The sequence below is a fragment of the Schistocerca piceifrons genome, chromosome 1 (genome assembly GCF_021461385.2).
Source record: "Schistocerca piceifrons isolate TAMUIC-IGC-003096 chromosome 1, iqSchPice1.1, whole genome shotgun sequence".
NCBI lineage: Eukaryota > Metazoa > Arthropoda > Insecta > Orthoptera > Acrididae > Schistocerca > Schistocerca piceifrons.
Genome location: NC_060138.1, coordinates 401309685 through 401322611, shown reverse-complemented (window position 1 = coordinate 401322611; position 12927 = coordinate 401309685). Strand labels below are relative to the sequence as shown.

Here is a 12927-nt window from a genome sequence, read left to right as displayed (position 1 = left end):
TGAATTTGTTGTTGTTGCTGCAGTTGTCAGTCCAGAGACTGGTTTGATGCAGCTGTTCATGCTACCCTATCCTGTGCAAGCTCCTTCATCTCTGAGTAACTACTGCACCTTACATCCTTCTGAATCGGTGTAGTGTATTCATCTCTTTGTCTCCCTCTATGATTTTACCCTCCACACTTACCTCCAGTATTAAATTAGTGATCCTTTGGTGCCTCAGAACTTGTCCTACCACCCGATCTCTTCTTCTAGTCAAGTAGTGCCACAAATTCCTCTTTTCCCCAATTCTATTCATTACCTCCTCATTAGCTATGTGATCTACCCATCTAATCTTCAGCATTCTTCTGTAGCACCACATTTCAAAAGCTTCTATTGCCTTCTTGTCTAAACTATTTATCGTCCATGTTTCACTTTCACACATGGCTGCATTCCGTACAAATACGTTCAGAAAATACTTCCTGACAGTTAAATCTGTACTAGATGTTAACAAATTTCTCCTCTTCAGAAACGCTTTCCTTGCCATAGCTAGTCTGCATTTCATATCCTTTCTACTTTGACCATCATCAGTTATTTTACTTCCCAAATAGCAAAACTCATTTACTGCTTTAAGTGTCTTATTTCCTAATCTAATATCCTCAGCCTAACCTGATTTAATTAGACTACATTCAATTATCTTCATTTTGCTTCTGTTGATGTTCATCTTATAGCCTCTTCTCAAGACACTGTTCATTCCGTTCAACTGCTCTTCCAAGTTCTCTGCTGTCTTTGACAGAATTACAATGTCATTGGCAAACCTCAAATGTTTTATTTCTTCTCCATGGATTTTAATTGCTACTCCGAATTTTTCTTTTGTTTCCTCTACTGCTTGCTCAATATGCAGATTGAGTAACACTGGGGATAGGCTACAACCTTGTCTCACTCCCTTCCCAACGATTGCTTCCCTTTCATGCCCCTAGTCTCTTATAACTGCCATCTGGTTTCTGTACAAATTGTAAATAGCCTTTTGCTCCCTGTATTTTACCCCTGCAACCTTTAGAATTTGAAAGAGAGTATTCCAGTCAACATTGTCAAAAGCTTTCTCTAAGGCTACAAATGCTAGAAATGTAGGTTTGCCTTTCCTTAATCTTTTTTCTAAGATGAGTCTTAAGATCAGTATTGCCTCACATGTTCCAACATTTCTACAGAATCCAAACTGATCTTCCCTGAGGTTGGCTTCTACTTATTTTTCCATTCATCTGTAAAGAATTCGTGTCATTATTTTGCAGCCGTGATTTAGTTAACTGATAGTTTGATCACTTTCACACGTGTCAACACATGCTTTCTTTGGGATTGGAATTATTATAGTCTTCTTGAAGCCTGAGGGTATTTCACTTGTCTCATACATCTTGGCCACCAGATGGTAGAGTTTTGTCAGGACTGGCTCTCCCAAGGCCGTCAGTAGTTCTAATGGGATGTTATCTACTCCTGGGGCCTTGTTTTGACTTAGGTCTTTCAATGCTCTGTAAAATTCTTCATGCATTATCATATCTCCCATTTTATCTATGTCCTCTTCCATTTCTGTAATATTGCCCTCAAGTACATTGCCCTTGTATAGGCCTCCATATACTCCTTCCACCTTTCTGCTCTCCCTTCTTTGTTTAGGACTAATTTTTCATCTGAGTTCTTGATTTCATACAGGTGATTCTCTTTTCTCTACAAGTCTCTTTAATTTTCCTGTAGGCAGTATCTATCTTACCCCTACTGATGTATGCTGCTACATCTTTGCATTTGTCCTCTAGCCACCCCTGCTTAGCAGTTTTGCACTTCTGTCAATCACATTTTTGACGTTTGTATTCCTTTTCACCTGCTTCATTTACTGCATATTTATATTTCCTCCTTTCATCAATTAAATTCAGTATCTCTTCTGTTACCCAAGGATTTCTACTAGCCCTCATCTTTTTACGTAGTTGATTCTCTGCTGCCTTCACTATTTCTTCTTCTACTGTATTTCTTTCCTCTGTTCTTGTCAGTTGTTCCCTAATACTCTCTCTGAAACTCTCTACAACCTTTGGTTCTTTCACTTCATCCAGGTCCCTTCTCCTTAAATTTCTACCTTTTTGCAGTTTCTTCAGTTTTAACTCTGCAGTTCATAACCAATAAATTGTGGCCAGTCCACATCTGCCCCTGGAAATGTCTTACAAATTAAAACCTGGTTCCTAAATCTCTGTCTTAGCATTATATACTGAGTCTGAAACCATCCAGTGTCTCCAGGCCTGTTCCATGTATACAACCTTCTTTCATGATTTTTAAACCAAGTATTAGCTATGATTACATTATGCTCCGTACAAAATTCTACCAGATGGCTTCCTCTTTCATTCCTTACCCCCAGTCCATATTCACCTACTACTTTTCCTTCTCTTCCTTTTCCTACTGTCGAGTTCCAATCCCCCACGATTATTAAATTTTCATCTCCCTTAACTATCTGAATAATTTCTTTTATCACACCATACATTTCTTCAATCTCTTCTTAATCGGCAGAGCTAGTTGGCATATCAACTTGTACTACTGTGGTAGGCGTGAGCTTCGTGTCTGTCTTGGCTAAAATAATGCGTTCACTATGCTGTTCGTAGTTTATCCGTGTTCCTATTTTTTTATTCATTATTAAACCAACTCCTGCATTACCCCTATTTGATTTTGTATTTATAACCCTGTATTCACCTGACCAGAAGTCTTGTTCCTTCTGCCACCAAACTTCACTAATTCCCCACTATATCTAACTTTAACCTATCCATTTCCCTTTTTAAATGTTCTAACCTACCTGCCCGATTAATGGATATGACTTTTGACACTTTGATCCGGAGAACACTAGTTTTCTTTTTTCTGATAACCATGTACTCCTGAGTAGTCTCCGCCTGGAGATCTGAATGGGGGACTATTGTACATGCAGAATATTTTACCCAAGAGGACGTCATCAACATTTAACCATACATTAAAGCTGCATGTCCTCGGGAAAAATTACAGTTGTAGTTTCCCCTTGCTTTCATCCGTTTGCAGTACCAGCACAGAAGGCCGTTTTGGTTAATGTTGCAAGGCCAGATCAGTCAATCATCCAGATTGTTGCTCCTGCAACTACTCAAAAGGCTGCTGCCTCTCTTCGGGAACCACATGTTTATCCAGCCTCTCAAGAGATACCCTTCCATTGTGGCTGCACCTGTATCACTGAGACATGAAATTTTGTCAATAATGAAAAGTTTACATGAATATAACACAAGGCAGGGCAATTATTTTCAAGCACAATATTACTTGATCTAATGTTTGCAAGGAGTTTGTTTACACTGAGGCAACATGGCAGGGGATAGCAATATGCACATATACAGACAGCGGGGGTATCACGTACACAGGGTATCAAAGGACAGTGCATTTTGGAGTTGTCATTTGTACTCGGATAATTCATGTGAAAAGGTTTGTGACTGGATTATGGTCATATGAGGGAAATTAACAAACTTTGATTGCTAAATGGTCGTTGGAGCTAGACGCATGGGACATTCCATTTCAGAAACTGTTAGGGAATTCAGTATTCTGAGATCCACAGTGTCAAGAGTGTGCTAAGAATACCATATTTCAGGTATTACCTCTCACCACAAACGACACAGTGGCAGATGTCCTTCAGTTAACGACCAAGAGCAGCAGTGTTTGTATAGAGTTGTCAGTGCTAACAGACAAGCAGCACTACATGAAATAACTGCAGAAATCAATGTGGGATGTATGACGAATGTATTCATTAGGATAGCGTGGTGAAATGTGGCATTAATGGGCTATGGCAGCTGCTGACCGACACTAGTAGCTTTGCTAACAGCACAACATTGCCTGCAGTGCCCCTTCTGGACTCCTAGCCACATCATTTTGCCCGTAGATCACTGGAAATCAATAGATTGGTGAGATCAGTTCCAGTTTAAATGGGTAAGAGCTCATGGTAGGGTTAAAATGTGGTGCAGACCCTATGAAGGCATGGACCCAAGTTGTCAACAAAGCACTGTGCAAACTGTTGGTGGCTGTATAATGGTATGGGCTGTGTTTACACAGAATGGACTGATCCACTGGTTTAACTGAACCGATCATTGACTGGAAATTGTTAATTTTTGGCTACTTGGAAATCATTTGCAGCCACTCATGGACTTAATGTTCCCAAATGACGATTGAAATTTTCTGGGTGACAATGTGTCATGTCACTGGGCCACAGTTGTTTGTGATTGGTTTGAAGAACTTTCCGGACAATTAGAGAGAATAATTTGGCCACCCAGATCACTCGATACGATTCACATGAATATTTGCGGGACATAATCGAGAAGTCAGTTCGTGCCCAAAATCCTGCAGAAGCAACACTTTCGAATTTATGGATGGATATAGAGTATGGCTCAATATTTTTGCTGGGGATGACAACTTGTCGAGTCCACGCCATGTTGAGTTTCTGCAGTTCGCTGGGCAAAGGAGGTCCAACATATTAGGAGGTAGCTCTTGACTTTTGTCACCTCCGAGTATTTTGGTACAGTGGCCTATAACTGTTTGCCTAACAAATAGTTACAACTATTGGGAGACAATTGTTGAAGAATTTTAATACCAGAACAACAGATTTTCCCGGTCTAGCTAATTTTATGGATTCAACAATTGAAAAGTTTCTTTTTGTAGAGTAAGTAACAATTTTCATAGTAAACAGCTCTTTACTCATACTGCTTCAAGGTAAGTAATTGTTTGCTATCTACCAGTGTAAACACAAAATGCAGTGTGTTTATAAATGAATATCAGGGTTTTAATGCTTTATAATATTTACTAAATTAAACCTACAATTATAAATATGTCAAATGAAAGAGCAACTCAAACAGTTGTGTTTGGCACCAGTGCACATGCGCAGCACGCAATGTTTCCCCGCAATCCATTAGAGAGCGGTAGTAGCGAAGATGGCGACTAGTGAACAGAAAGCGTTTTGTGTTTTGCAGTTTGCAAAGACCGAATCTGTAGTTACTGTGCAATGTGCGTTCCGGCTAAAGTTAGGTTTTGATCCTCCAAGTGATAACATTTGTGAATGGTATCATCAGTTTGAAGATACCGGCTGCCTTTGTAAAGGGAAGAGCACAGGACGACCAAGAGTTAGTGAAGAGACTGTTGAGCAAGTGAGAGAGTCGTTCACTCATAGTCCAAAGAAATCAGTCCGGAAGGCTAGTCGTGACTTAAAAGTTCCCGTGTCGACTATTTGGAAAGTTTTAAGAAAACGCGTACAACTACGTCCTTACCGTTTACAGTTATTACAGGCTCTAAAGCCGGCAGACCAAGGATTACGTGCCAACTTTGCAAACAAAATGTTGTTTCATGACAATGATGATTTTCTGGGTCATGTTGTCTTCAGTGATGAATCGACCTTTCACCTTAGTGAACTTGTTAACACTCACAACGTGTGCATCTGTGGCTCAGAAAATCCTCGTGAGGTGGTACAAATGCAGTGGGATTCCCCTAAAGTGACTGTTTTTTGTGCCCTATCCCGGCGGAAGGTTTATGGGCCTTTCTTTTTTGGTGAACCTACTGTAACTGACACTTGTTATCTTGATACACTAGAGCAATGGCTGTTCCCTCAGTTGGAAGATGATGAGCCGGAGAACTTCATTTTCCAGCAAGATGGTGCGCCACCTCACTGGCATAGCGAAGTACGCGATTTGTTGAACTTCACTGTAACCAAGTGCTGGATAGGCCGCAAGGGGCCCAATGACTAGGGCTTGCTTTGCATGACCTCCATGTTCACCCGACATAATGTCATGCGATTTTTTCCTTTGGGACTTCATCAAGGATCATGTGTACATGCCTCCGCTACCAGCAGACCTCCCTGAATTAAGAAACCGGATTGAAGCAGCTGTTGCTACAATAACTGAAGGGACACTTATCAACATTTGGGAAGAACTCTGCAGTAGACTTGGTGTGTGCTATGTGATAAATGGTGCTCACATTGAACATTTATAAGGTTCTTGGTAAAACTGTTTGAGTTGCTCTTTCATTTAACATATCATTTATAACTGTAAGTTTACTATAATAAATATTATAAAGTGCTAAAACCCGGATACTCGTTTATAAACACTCTGTATACAGAGTGTAAACGGTATAAGGCGCCAAAATTATACAGATGGCACATCTCGCAATACTTGACAAAAAAGTCTAGTAACATGTTTGCGTATTTCCCACGGTTGTCCCAGAAAAAAAAACAGTTTGTCTCAGGATAATGGTTTTGGAAAAGTAGATACTTGGCCGTGCACATACATAAGCAATCAGTTCCTTTTATTGCCCGCCATGCGTATTGACATCGTGAGCATAAAACAAACACATAGGCAACTGCGGCCTGAGTGGCTGCGTCATTGTAATACACCGAGCGACGACAGTAGGCGAATAACCTGTGCAGATGTTATTACAACTCTGTTAACTATTAGGATGGAAAGGAGATTTACTATAGCTGTACTATGCGATATGCATTTAATTTATGGCAAGGCAAAAGGTGCTGCGAGGGCAACTGTACGAATTTATCGAGAACGCTTCCCACAATGACGTCTTCCTGCACAAAAGACATTTGCTGCTATGCACCAAAGGTTTGTGTCATTGTAATTCTCTACTTGTACGTGATTATTATGCATTTACATCTTAATAAAGTACAGTAGTTATCTGCACCTTTGTAAATTTTCGTCCGTATGCGAAACGTATCTTCTGTTCTGATATGCTTTCCGTTTTTGTTACATCATGACAGAATACAACTGACGAGTACGTATTTAATTTCCTTAGATTGAGAGATACTGGCTCTTTACTGCCCCGCGCAGAAGGCAGAGGCCCACAACGAGCCGATCATACATTGGAAGCTGAGGAAAGAATTCTGGACTGCATCCAGGAGGATCCTTCTCAGAGTACTAGAAGCATCGCCCACCATGTGGGTATATCGCACACTGTCGTTCATCGCACTTTTCAAGAGGAGCATCTGCAGCCTTCCCACATTCAACGTGTACAAGCATTGGAAGAACAAGATTTCCCTCCACGACGTGAATTATCAGAGTGGTTTGTGTTACACAGTGCGCAGCATGATTTTGTCAACAAAATACTCGTCACAGATGAAGTGTGTTTTACTCGCGACGGAATAACTAATTTCCATAACATCCACACGTGGGGTGTACACAATCCTCGCCATGTAGTGGCAACACATTTTCAGCAATGATTTTCTGTAAATGTGTGGGCGGGTATGCTCGATAATTACATTACTGGGCCCTATGTTTTACCTGCATGTTTGACTGGTAACTATTACCGAACGTTTCTAGAGGAAACATTGTTGCCAATGTTGTTAGAAGACATTCCGTTAGGCATACGTCATAACATGTGGTTCCTCCACGATGGTGCTCCACCCCACATTGGTCACAGAGTATGCATATTTTTGGATAGTCAATTTCCAGGACGATGGATCGGGCGTTCGGGTCCACGTCGATGGCCAGCACGCAGCCCTGATTTAAATCCACTGGATTTTTATTTTTGGGGCCATATGAAGGAAGTTGTTTATGCTGAGCCAGTAAATAATGTGGACGAATTGACGCAGAAGATTTTAGATGCTTCCAATACCATAAAGACCGATGTGAATGTGTGTGAACGAGTGCGATGAAACTGGATTCGCCATAATCAAGCATGTGTAGAAGCGAATGGTGGTCATTTCGAACATTTATTGTAGTGTTGGTGTAAGAGGAAACGAAGTAATGGAATTTCTTTTCGTTACGATGTTGTTGTACAGAAGGAAGATAATGTGAATTTAGTATTCATTATGGCATTGCTGTAAAAAGGTGAAACAGTTGATTGTAATTAATGCACAACTATCTACTTGGTGATTGATTGAATTTGTACTAATGGAAATACATTGTGTTAGATATTAGCTTGTCATTACTACTACGACCTTTGTTATCGACTTGTCGAGAAACAGACTGGTTGTATTCAATTCACGTAAAGTGAATTACACGTTCTTGACAACCCAAAAACTTTACATTCCTTTTTTCGGTACCACCTGATTATCACACCACATCGTTGTACACGTCTAATAATTTCAATCCTCTGGTCAGCTCGTTGCCTTTCTCTGGCCGCCCTGTCATTGTGGACAATAAGCTTGGTACGCCATGTACTGTCGGTTGACTGCGTAAACAGAAATACGTATACTATCTATTCTATGAACATTAGGTTTTAATAATATAAAAATAAAGTACTTGATACAAGAAAATGTCATTAGACTTTTTTGTCAAGCACACAGAGATGTACCATCTGCATAATTTTGGCGCCTTATACTGTTTACACCCTGTATAATAGTGGACAAACATAAGATATTTTTGTTACAGCATCATGTTAATTTGAAGCAAATAAATTTAATACAGCAATGACAATTAATTGAAGTTTGTTAATTTGTACCATCAGATTGTCCATGTCCCTGAAAGTTCTCTTTGCTGATGGGTCTGAACAATGAATGAATATCAGTGAGAAAAGGTGTCAGTTTTTCTAATACTGAACTTGAAAAATATTGTGCTTGACTATAAAAAAAAGGTAGTCAACTAAGTAATAACCTTCACTTATTAATTCTTAAAGTGCATGAAAAAAGTTTACATAAAAGAAATTATTTCTACAAAAGAGCTGTAATATGGAGACAATGTGGTCAGTATTCTTATCTGCTTTAAATTTTTAACATGCAGTTTGAGTCTTGAAAGGCACATAAGTTTGCCAGCTTTCGGTCAAAAAGGAGTTGTCAGGATAGTAAAGTTTTCTGTCCTTTCAATGCAACTTTTAACAACTCAGCAGCTCTACTATTTGATCCTTTGTTACCTTTACTCCTTAAATCGTTTACTTTGCACCAGGACTTTCCATTACTTTATTATCATGAGTTTTTTATCTACTGTATCATACAGATTTGTTTTTTAGTATTCTGTGATGTCCCTGAAATTACGCTGTAATATATAGTGCCAGGAAGGTTTTATAATATTTGGACTTTTAGGTTCAAATTCTTCTAAATGGAAGATAATTGTCTAAGAATTTAACCCTGAACATGGTTTTCCCAGTTTAACTTGCTTTGTTAATGAAAAATTAGGAATTTGAAGAATATTTACTTTATTAATAGTTACGTACAATAATTAATTCTTCTCCATTCTTCTATCAAGTGGGAGCTGACAAAAAATCATTCCTGAACGTGTTTTAATCTGTTTAAACAGTGGACTGTGTTAGTGGCTTCCATAGCATCTACCAGAATGCTTGAAACATCAGCAGGCAACACTCCAGCATAAGATTTATCACCAAGTGTGATATCTCACTCAAAAGTTGTTCATTTGTGAAATGACACTGCCATAATTGAGAAAGAACATGGAATGAAATGTGAATGATTTGCAAGCATGGTATTAAATGAGCAGATGGTGTAAAAAAAGTCACTTAAATGACATACATATATACATACATACATCAAACATTGTAAAAATGAAATTCCATTGTTTTAGGCTTTCAGATAATCCATGACATCCATGTTCCATGACATCCATGTTTTACATTCTTTGGATTGAAGACAGGTGGGAGGTACACTTTGAAGTTTCACATTCAAAATTGTATGAAGATATCAAAGTGCTCATGTTTTCGCCATTAGGTACTTTCAACTGTGACAGTGCAAAACAAAATAGTTTGTTGTATTCTGTGGTATTATATTCTGAGAATTCCCGCAGAGTGTGCAGAATAGATTAACCTGAAAAAGTTACACTGGCCATGGGAGTGTGTGTTAGAGTGTCTGTCTGGTTGTGTGTGTGAATGCGTGTACTGTTGTTAGAAAAAGAGCCAGGGCTCAAAAGCTAGTGTGAGTGCTGTTTACTGTTGCATGTTTCCGTGCTCCATGCATCAATGTGCTATATGTGAATGGTTGCCTTTCCCCGTTTTATGTATTGCTCCACCTGAAGGATTTGTGTTCTCAGTTTTCAAAGCTCGTTTAGGTCATGGTTTGGCATTTTGGAATTCAAACAGTACATACACTGCCTCATGAAATATGATTGAACAGATTGACTACTGAATTCATCGTGATGGATGTGTCACTGCCAGACTAGCAGGCGCACAGCGTCAGGCTTTGCTGTGGCCTCTTTGCAGTCAGTGAGAAATTGTCTTAATTACTTCGGCTATCCATCCATGCCTCCGGGACTGACCGAAACTTCCATATATCATGTTGCCCATATCCCCTATGCTCCCACTTTGCTTTGTCTACGCAAGGAGAGACAAAATTTTACTACTGTCATTTTAGACTGTCGAGGTATATATGCCAGTGATTGACACAATGTCTGTGTTTTAAAGCATTCAGGTTTCGTTTCATTTTCATTTATTTTTCGTACTTGCTAAAGAAAGGGCTTTGAGCATGGATCTCCATTTGAAACACTGAAACTTGAGGCATTGGTAGTCCGTTAAATTTTGTGTAAGTTAGATTAGTGTTAGAAAATTTGCCTTTTTGGGTATGTAATCCCGTGTTTGTTTAGAATTTTAATATAGTTTTTTGTTTGTACAAGAGTTCATGTCTGTATTTGGCAATGATTTCACAGTAATACGGTATTTATAAGTGTATACTATCAAAATACAGTGTGACTTAACATCCTGGTGCATGTTCATATACTTAACAAATCTTATTGGTCATATTTTCTCCTTTTGTGTGTATAGTTTTGAACTATAAATGCCGTGATTGATTTCATTAACAAGTAACTTTGACCCAGATGATCCCATGGAAATGTCATGTTAGTAAAATCTGTAAATATTATTATACAATATTATATTAACTGTTATCTCAATAAAGCAATCAGGAATTAGCAGCATTTCAGGCATAAAAATTCTTCAGTGTATTGATAAATTTAACTTCTTTTTTTCTAAGCAATTCATATAGTTTGCTGTTCTATGAAGTGATGTCCAGCAAACATATGTGAAATAAATAATGGTAACATGTGATCTTCTTATTTTATGTGTAAATGTAACTATTAAGGTCCACTAGTAATTTACCCCTTTTCTATACTGAAACATATGTATCCCGGCAGTTTTTCTTCATATGATAAACCATATAAACACGCACAGTTGAGTATATGTTACTGTTGTTGTTGCTTGTACATTTATATTATAGAGTAACTTATTTAAAAGTAAATGACCTTTTTAAGTGCAAATAAAAGTGAGTGCATAATATGTAATGACTTGAATGTCCTCCTACTTGAGATAATGACCTAACATTGTGTACACATTTGTGGGCATTCATAGTTTGAGACATGTTACTTTTTTGTATGAAGACATGCATTTACACACATCCAACTCTGGCTATAAGTCGAAATATATTCCTGTAATCCAAGCTACTGGGAGGTGATTGTACAGAAAAGAACTGTGAGAACTTCCATAGTTTGTCATCTTGGAGCTCCAAGGCACCCATAGATTCCTGAGCATCAGGTGGATGTTCAGGCCTATCATAGAGGGATCTTTGGGATTATTCGCATCTTTGTGAGTAGCCTCATGTTTGACATAATGATAGTGTGCAACGGTGCCCAAAGTTATTGATGTATTGCATTAATATGACAATATATATGATGTGTATTTGTTCCTGGAAAGTACGGACACTTCAGTTTTTAATGCAGTCAAGGAGTGTGTTTTCAGTTAATGGTTAAGACTGTGTCGTATATGTTAACTAGGAAAAAGAGAGTGAGGGGAATGGAATATGTGCTGACTGAAAACAACTTAAACGAGGAATCCTTAACAGAAATAGGCAGGTATCTAACTGCTCTATCTTTGTGTTCATGGTTTCAGGCCTGTTTGAGTACACGTAGTTCAACAAGTTATTTTCCTCCTCTAGTTTTTTGTCCTTGGCAGTACAGTAAGGAGTGCAACTTATTCCAATGCCCTGTATGGTCCATCATTTTAAATATCATGTGGTACAAAACATTCTGTATGTTCCTACCAGTTTTAGGAGATAGCGAAGTTTCCTTTCGTGTAGTCTGCCCATCTCTGTCTTTTAACTGGAAGAGTTGTCTAAAAAATGTAGAAATATTTTGGGTGAAATTATTCTGATTAGGCTATATTTAATTTAAAAGCTGTAATGATGGAGATAGAACATTGTTTCAGAATGTGCTCTGTGAGGATGAGAGAAAAGGCCATTTGAAAAACTATGTATTTCTGTAAATATAATTATTTAAACTTGTTGTCTTGTGTCATGAAATCTGGAAATGCTTCATAACAATATAGTTCATGCAGAAATTGGATTACTCTTGAAATTCATACAGTTTGATGAATATACCTTGATACAAGGACAGTTGTGCTATTTTTTCATGAGGACATGTAGCACGTATGGAAATCTAAAAATAAGGAAATCATGTTGTAGTAGGCTGTAGGGAAAAGCAGGATGAGCAGTTAAAATTTTAGTTTAAATTAATCACATTTTGAACATCTTCAACAGTAAAACATCATCACTAATGCCGTGACCATATGTGTGCCTTAAAATTTCACAATTTCTATTATTTTTGTCCAAGTTACTAAAATTCAAACTTTGTAAACCCCTTTGTGGCTCACCCTGTATGTTACTGCTTTAAAACAAGATATTTCCTAGAATAAATCAGCAAGCTTCAGAGTCATATATTTGCTTGCTCATCCTTATGAACATAAATTGTAGTACTTCTCTTCTTTGTATAACAGAATATAATTATGGGAGATGAATCTGCTGACGCTAGTAAGTGGTGTGGGTGATGTGAATTAAATCTTCTAGTACCATTGTTATTTGGGACTGTCGTTACTGCAGAGGCTATAGTTTTTCCGATAGTGATGCTAAAAGGACAGTATGCTTTTGGTATTCATCTGTTCACTTCACTAAGGACATAGCAATACTTGCTGTTGTGCTTTGTGTTATTGAAGGTAGTGATATGATGC

The 12927-nt window shown here is 38.2% G+C and overlaps 1 protein-coding gene across 2 annotated transcripts in view; it reads left to right on the top strand.

The window, feature by feature from the left end:
* The window catches only part of LOC124794141 (serine/threonine-protein kinase VRK1), a 286964-nt gene that overhangs the window by 58735 nt on the left and 215302 nt on the right, over window positions 1-12927 (top strand). The gene's annotated exons all lie outside the window — the stretch shown is intronic.